The sequence below is a fragment of the Crocodylus porosus genome, unplaced genomic scaffold, assembly GCF_001723895.1.
Source record: "Crocodylus porosus isolate Cpor-Errol unplaced genomic scaffold, CroPor_comp1, whole genome shotgun sequence".
Taxonomy (NCBI): Eukaryota; Metazoa; Chordata; order Crocodylia; family Crocodylidae; genus Crocodylus; species Crocodylus porosus.
Window position 1 is genome coordinate 44,408,800 of NW_017728909.1, and position 8,612 is coordinate 44,417,411.

Sequence of the window (8,612 nt, forward strand, 5' to 3'; positions counted from 1 at the left end):
CTAGTTTAAAGCCTGTCGGAGGAGGTCCGCCAACCTAGAAGAGAACACACACTTACCTTTAGGGGAAAGGTGGAGCCCATCCCATCCCAGCATGTCTCTCGTCGTGATGTGCCGGTCGTGGCTGAGGAAGCCAAAGCCCGCCTCAAAGCACCATTCCTGTAGCTGCCAGTTGATCTCCACGATGCATGATTCATGCCGTCTGCTACGTCCACTCACTGGGAGGATAGAAGAGAAAACCACCTGTGCACCCATCTCCTTCATCACACACCCCAGAGCTTGGTAGTCCTCCATCAGGCGATCAGGGCATCTCCTGGCCACATCATTAGTGCCCACGTGGATTAGGACCGTGGGGTAATAATCGGTGGATTACAGTTTGGAGCATCCCTTTCACGTCCTGAATCCTTGCTCCAAGTAGGCAGTAGATTGCGTGCTGAGGAGTTCTGGTGACAGATGGGGCCCTCCGTACCTCTGAGGATGGAGTCGCCAATGACGATCACGCAACGCTTTCTCCTCCTGGCCTGCTTGTCTGCTTCAGCCTGCATGGGACGTGGGGAGCGTGGAGTTGCCTCCTCCCCAGTTTCATCCTCTCCTTCCTCCTCCTCCAGGGCTGCCAAGGCCTCATACCTGTTCTCAAGCCGGACTGGAGGAACTGGTGTTGCCATGCTACAAGCAGCCCTGGCATGGGAGGTGACCTTCTGCCACTTAGCAGTGGAGGGCCCTTCATGAGGCGCATCCTCCTTTGTCACACAACCCTGCAGGGAAAGAAAATATCTGTCCATTTCTTCCTCTGCCTCTTGGATTCCCCTTATAATGTGATGCTTTAGATCCATGGATTATTCTTTACTTTATTGTGTTCCAATATGATTAAAAAAAAAAAACCTGTTCGAGAATTGTAGTTTTTTTATTGCTGAGCTGTTTTTAGTAAGCCTTAGGATGGGCTAACCAATCATTTTACATGGAATGGATATGATAGGGGGTCTTTGATTTAGGGTCACTGAATCCCTGGTTTGGCCACTGCCATGCTTTGTGATCGGGAACTAGTTAGTTGACCTCTGTGAGTGGCAATGAGTCTACAATTCTGTTCTATAGATTCCATCTGTTTCATGGCAGTGATTGTAACCCAGCTCTGCAGTGCACTTTGAGAGCTTCTAATGAAAGGTGCTTTAACAACAACTGCGTGTTGTCACTACTATGAGGATAAAATTCAGGAGCTTTTCTGGAGAGAAGGGAGGATTTCTGGCTGCTGAAAGGCAAGGTGAGATGTGGGAACTGCAGTTCCCCACACTTGGATATCTCCCCTCCCTTCTCCCGTATCCAGGATTCTTGACATGATCCATTTCTGTCTTGTTGGATGAGCCAGACCCCTGCCTTAGTCTATGAACAGGAAGTGTGTTGAAATGGGAGGGCATGTGTGGAATGAAGCAATAATGGGACCCAAGGTCCTTCTGATTCAGTATCTTGACTCTGTTGTTGGTCAGAACTAGATGCTCAAATAGGCCTATGTGGAGTAATTTGGTATCCCACTTGATCTCTGTAACTTAGGGAGTGGAACATATCCTGAAGCACAGTGTTGAATCTCTCCCCCAAAATGTGCATTGTCCTTAATTAATATAGTTCTGGAAAGTTTTGCGTTCCACACAAATATCCAGTCTTTTAATCATGGTAAGTTCTTAGGCTCAGCACATTCCCATATGGGAGAATCCCACATCATAATTATATGTTTTGTGCAAGGTGATCTCTTTTATTGATTTTGAATTTCTCACCATTTTAATTTCATTGAATGTCCCTTTGCTCCTTTGAAATCAGGAGTACAGAAGCATGCAGTATGCTGGAAGCAGACAAGGCTGTGAGCTATAGGAGGAGAATTTTGAGTGCTCCTTTGTCTCCATGGGAGTACCACTTGCTCAAGCAGTTGAAGCAGAAGTAAGTTTGGGCTCCTGTTCAGTTGAAGGATTCATGTGGGAGTGATAGGTGTTCTTCAGCCCCTCAGAAAAAGCCATTACAGATCAGTATGTGCAGACTTCACTGGTCCATGGATATAGATTCACTTTACTATAACCTCCAGATTGGAGCATTTCCTGGCAGTTGGAGGAGCTGAATGCAGGTGGCCATCCAGTGCCAGGAAATCCCTAACCCCAGGAATTATTAGCGCTGTTTGTTAGTCAAAACACCCATGTTTGCTTAGTGTTGTTTTCCCTGTTGAAAGCCAGCTGGGGCAGGATGTTGTCAATGTTGTTACTGCTGTTAGACTCCCTGAAATCAGTACATGAAGAAAATGAGCAATAATTATATGGTAACCCAAGCAACTTAATTTGTTAATTATTTTATTAAACTAAACACAGTTGTTTGTCTGGCTCCATGCAGAATGCTTAGGAAAACAACACTGCCCTCATCCATAAGAACTCGAAAGACCTGCTGTGTCTTGCATCTTGTGCAAGCTGCACCTTAAGCCCACTAAATGTCTTCCTTGCTGGGCCCTGGGTGAGCAGGAGGCTTAAGTTTGCAGTTCAGACTGATTGCCACTAGAGGCCACTGGCACACTAGCTAAGCACATCCATCTGCTCCCCAACTCTCTGCTCCTACCTTCCAAACCATGTGGTGCCCAACAGAGGGGCTGGTACCATGTCATTGCCTCAGTAGGGGAGAGCAAGGACCTCATGGAGGAAACAAAAGAGGATAGAAAGGTGGTGGTGCAAGACATTTCAAGAGAAAGTGACTTTTGGGGGAAGGGGACAGATTCATGAGCAGAATAAAGGGTATAAGCAGCTAATGTGGAGACAGATTAGATGGGGTTAGGAGCACTCTTGGCTGCATTGGTCTTTTTTGAGAGAGAGTAAAAGATGCAACCTAGCTCTGGAGGAAGGGAGAGTGAAACTCCCACCTGGCTGAGGAAATTACATGGGAGCATGAGCCTTTGTGTTCTCCTGGCCAGAGCTCAGACTGCTGTGGCAACTCCCATCTCCTGCACAAATTCTTGTCTGTGTCCTCCACCCACCTTACCACCCCCAACATTGAAAGCTTCAAGCATCAGAGCTCTGTATCCCCAGCTCAGTTCCTGATGCCTACGACAAGTCCTGGAGAACTCCAGGGAACTGCAGCCTCCACTCATTTCTTTTCAGCAACACCAATATCAGGGCCCAAATTCAAATGCTACATAATTATCTAATGTCATAGATTGTAATGTTGGTTATCACACTTGAAGCTGCAGAGACCTTGGCAGTTGTAACATGAATTGATGACCTGACCACATCACTGGGATGTAGCAGACTGCAGTTGCAGTAGCTATTCATCTTCTCAGTGGAAGATGTGTGTTTAAGAGGAATTTGAATGAGGAGTGACAAGTGGTACAGAAGTTAGAGTTCAAAGTCATAACTAGCATGGGATGGAAGCATGGGCACATCCAAAATTTTGCAAAAAGGAGTATGGGACAGCACTTCAGGGGTGGCAGAACCTTAAGTCCTTAGGTCAGGTAAGAGTTCCCCTCCCCTCGCCATCATTCCCAGTACCCTTTCTCTTACCCACCATGCTCAGCAGCATCTCCTCTCCCATTGACCCTGCACCCATCTGCTGCTGCTGTTGTTGTCTCTGGCTGGCCTGGGAGATGGGAGAAGCTCTAGAGCTGTTCCTGATCCATTCCAGGCAGCCTGTATGGGGAGCCAGGCTCAGTCAGGGACAGCAGCAGCAGTGGTGGAAGGTTCCCTGTCCCTGCATCTGCTCCTTACCTGACAGGGAGCACCTTGGAGAGATGAGGCAGGGAGGGGAGGAACCTGCCTGCTGCCACTATTGTTGCCTAGGTGAAGCCCTGTTTCCTAATGCAGTCTGGCACTGCAGGGACAGTGGCAGCAACAGGTATGTGAGGAGGAGGTTGGGAAGGGGGGGAGGGGACATGTCATTGAGAATAGAGGGGAAGTAGGGTGGGAATTCTTACCTGCTTCAGGGACTTTAAAAAATTCCCCTGCAGCATGGTCTGAAAGGGGATGTGACCATACCACTGCACCCCTTCTGGATCTGCTCTTGGATGGAAGCATAAGATGAGTGGCAGACAGAGCACAGAAGAAGGCTGCTGGCTAGATTAGGATGCAACAGGGAGGTCTAGGAGTAGAGATGTAGGTAAGATCATTATAGATCAGGCTTGTGAAAGTGCAGGTATGAGGCTTGAATTTGATTAAAAGGAAGCTTGTAGATGTATTCAAAAAATTATCTGCATCCTCCCATGTAGAAGTTTTCCAATAGTATTAGCCAGAGATGAGGAAGAAAGAAATTTGAATATTATTTTTGGAATCCAGTTTAAGTGCTATTTAAAACCCAGTAAGCCAGGTTTCAGGAGCTAAGTTTCAGGAGACTGGGAACAATCTAAAGCATGACCTTGTTAGTTAATCAGTTTAGATTTCCTCTCTGTAGATATAGAGGTTGAACCCTATGTTTCAAGCCATTGTAAATTATATTATATTGTAATTTTTGTTACAACAGCAGGCTGGGAGCCACGATGGTTTTGAGTTCAAATCCACTACTAAGTGTTTATTCAACTCAGGCAATTCACTCAGTCTGCCTAGCTGTGCTTAAAAATTAAGACAGAGCTGAAGATGGCTAGCATGTCAGGTAAGAGCTCTACTGGGTAATAAATCCTATAAGGGAAAATCCAATGTCACGGTCAGTTTGTATCCTTGCTAAGTAATCTAAAAAGACTTAACTAGTTTGACACTGAGGCTAGGGACAGACAGTCAAAAACCCCAAGGCTGAATTGATTCAGTCTTTGCAGGTTTCTGTAAAATGCTTAGATTGAACCAATAAGAAAGTGAACTCATGTTCACTTTTCAAATGTGAAAGGGAGCCAGACTCCTGCAATGGCCCATACCAGGAGCCAGGGGACACTAGGACTCGCCTCCCAGTCTGTCGACAGTGGAGAGATGGGTGATTTCCAGCCATGCCCCTTCTTTTGCCTCCAACCAGCTGAGGAGGGGACTTGGGGGAAACCCTTGTACCAGCCCTCCAGCTGGGGTCTCCCTAGTGCTGGCAAAGGAAGAGGAAGGAAGCCTCTAGTGAGTGTCTCTCTCCCCCTGTGCACAGCGTTGAGTCTGGGCAGGCTGAGGAGCAGGCCTAGGAGGAAACCCGCTCCTCCTCCTGGGCCCCAGTCCAGGGTGTCCTCCATGAAGAGAGGGGAGGGAGCACCCAGCAGGGCGCCTCTTCCTTTCTCTCCCCATGCCTGGAGCTGGTCCCCTTAGCAATGTCCCCTCCACAGTCTGGGCTGGCTGAGGGCGGGGTGTGGGGGGAAGCCCTCCCCTCTGCCTAGCACTGGACCCCCACCTGAGGTCTCCCTGGTGTGGGAGAAGAGGGGAGGGGGGAACCCCCAGCAGGGTGGTTCTCCTCCACCCCGTCCCACCTGGAGCCAGTAGCTGGGCTGATCTCCTGGCCATGCCACTTCCTTGGCCAGCAGCCAGCTGAGGAAGGAGTGGGGTGGGGAGATCTACAGGTGGGAAGTGCGAGGTGCAGGGGTAGGAAAGCCCTCAGTGGGAGTCGTTTCCCCCCACACACACACGCTCCCTCTTCAGCCAGCCTGCCAGCCAAGCCTGCCCCACTCCCCGCCTGCCCCCCCCCTCTCCCCAGCCTGGCTTTGGACCCTGAGCCAGGCTTTATCTGCCACATAGGGTGGGAAGCCCTCAGGCTGGCTCCCAGCTCAGGTGGGGAATGAAGCCCCCACCACAGGCTTTCCCACAGCTGGGAGCTGGGCTGATCACCCAGCCACACTTCCTGCTTGGCTGGCAGACCAGCTGAGGAGAGAGTGGGGGGAAAAACACCCCCATTGAGGGCTTCTCACCCTGTGTACCAGGCACAGCTGAGGTGGGGGTCCAAAGCTGGGCTGAGAGGGGAGAAATTTTTCCCCTCTCCCCAGGGGAGGTAGGGAAATCCACCCCGCTCCTGGCTGCTGGGGATGGAAATGTCCTTGCTGGCAGCTGGAGGTGGGGTCAGCCCTGTTCCTTTGTAGCAGAGAGTACACCCCGGGGCGGCACAGCGTGCTGGGATGCTGGGGGACTGTGATTTAACTTAAACCAGGAAAGGGTCTGGGACAGAAGTTCCATAAATCAATTTGACCCAAATCAGTTAAGTCTGACATTCAACCAGGTTTATCTTAAACCAGTTTTGGCCATTTTGAAACTGGTTTATGTGCACTGACTTACATTCTGTTACAGTTTTAAACCTGTTCTGATTACTTAAACTGGTAACTGTAATTGTACATTTCATAAATTGTACATTTCATAAATTGTACATTTCGTAAACTGTAACTTCTGTCCCTAGCCTGACTGTCTGAATATATGATCTAGTTTCTTGTGATTCACTGCATTCATATAAAACCATTCCTTCAGAAGGAAGGATGTCTAGTCCCTACGTTATATTCTGTACTAATGGCCAATATATGCAGTTCACCTTTATTATCTGTGTGACATCCCATGAATTGCATGCTACAGGAAATATAAACAAAAGCAAACATGCTATGCTGAAGGCACACTGTGAATTAAATCCAAGAGGACATAAAATGGACAGATCAAGGTGTTTTGAAAATAACAGTTGAGACCATGTAATTGCAGGGCCGGGTGTCATCTTAAAAACCTAATTCATTCAGAGGGAGAAACTTTGGTAAATGACAGCCTACTTCATTAGGTGCTATGATAATGGAGATGGGTGTGAGACCATGCAGTTAGGAAAGCACAGATTTCCTAGTGAGAAGAAATCATGTGTAAGTATGTATGTTCACACATGGACACATGCAGTCTTATTTCCTGTTAAGATACTGAACATTTTCAATGTTTCACTCTTCTTTTTTTGTTTTTGAGTAGACTAACTAAAGGAAGTTGGGGTCTTCATACCCTAGGGAATTGTCTAGAGTTTAAACGCTTGGTAGAGAATTGGCAGACAAGGTTCTTTGGATAAATATGGTATCTTTTGTTAGACCAACTAAAATAGTTGGAAAAATTAATTGCCACACATTTGAATTTTCACTGATCTGCATTCTTGCATACTGGCTTCTGTCTAATCCAGAAAAAGCACAAAACAACTGCAGACACATCCTCTGCCTGAAGAAGGGTATGTGCACCCAAAAGTTGCAAAGAAGAATTTTCCCAACTATTTTAGTTGGTCTAATAAAAGGTATCAGATTTATTCAAAGAACTTTGTCTGCCGACATCCTTAGACCAACACGCCTACAACCATCACCCCTGGTAGAGAACTGTTCACCGTGCTCCATGTAGAGGGGTTGTATTTGGACTAGGTAAGGTTTGAACCTAAACTTCCCCTTTCAAGATGATGAGGCATTGCATAATCCAGGGTAGGTGATATATGATGGAATGAAGTGCTGACAGTGGAACCATTAAAATTTGTGGGTCCCTTCCAGAATCAGGTAGTTGGTACACATGGTCTGCAGCTAAGCAGTTGCCATGTTACCACAGTGCTTTCCCACACTATACGTACATTGTGGCATGCTCACTTGTGACCAAGCTCTTTGCCTATTGCTTCCCTGAGCACCCAGTTTTGGGAAACAGACAATATGCATTCATGTCAAGCTCCACGAAAAACCCACAGAGAAAGGTTGATCAACAAAGTTACACAGAGTTGGAGGCTAGATATTATATTTCCAATTGTATATGTGGCGTGCAAATGTTTTGAAGAACCACAGAATCTCCATCTTTGGACTGCCAACAGCCACATGTGCTTTCCACTGCAGCTGATAAAAAGTATTTCCTTTAAAAAACTGTATTCTTTTTTCCTCAAGCTGAGAGTGAGAGTTCTCTGACCTAGAGGTGACCTTTAAAATCTAAGGTAGGTAATTTATTATGCAAGGAATTGTCAGGAAAAGCCTTTGAGGCAATAGCTGAAACAGTTTGAAATCCATATCGAAAGTATTTCAAGAGACTAGCTCTTCACTGAGTAAATGCAACATTGTTTTCTCACAGCTGGGAGCCTTTGCTCTAGGCAGACCAAGATTAGGTACAGTACATAACGCTTCTGTGGAGATAAAATGGTGCATAGCCTTAGAGGAGATTGTTTCTCTACATCAGGGTGAGCTTGTTATTGAAGCAACGGTGCAAAACCACTTACATTCTAGCAGCACAAGACACAGAAAGTACTTCTCTGTCTTTTGGGCAAGTAGAAATGTTAACTCTAAATACTGTTGCTCAGTTTTTGTAATCTGTGATAAAGAAAAAAGCTCTCTAATTCAGTGTAATTAAGTAATGACAAGTCTTTGTGTTTTGGTAGAACTCACTAGATAAGTCCATTCCCCAGAACAACACTGTGCAAGAGCTGTCAGCAACATGAGCATCCAGGTTTGCAGCATGTGTCCGAGCTGACTTGCAATCCCTAACTTGCTTGTCTATACTTCTGCACGCAGAGACAGTCCACCCCCATCCTCTCTCAGTGGACATGGCTTGGAGGATAATGTACATGCAGTATTGTCCTACCATGATCTAATTTTTTTCCTTACCTGTTTATTAGGACTGTGCAAAGCTTTGGTCGCTGATTCAATTTGGAGGAGATTCGACCCAATTTGGCTGCTGAATCTCCAAATCCAAATCAAATCAGGAGACCCATTAATCTCTCCGAATCAAATCGGAAGCATC

At 46.7% G+C, this 8,612-nt stretch overlaps 1 long non-coding RNA gene across 1 annotated transcript in view; it reads right to left on the reverse strand.

Annotated features, from left to right (window-relative positions):
- The window catches only part of LOC109307977, a 14,907-nt gene extending 10,808 nt beyond the window's left edge, over positions 1–4,099 (reverse strand). Inside the window, exon 1 of the long non-coding RNA XR_002100424.1 lies at positions 4,085–4,099. This is a non-coding gene — a long non-coding RNA (uncharacterized LOC109307977). The remainder of the gene's footprint in view (positions 1–4,084) is intronic.
- Positions 4,100–8,612: the final 4,513 nt, after the last annotated feature.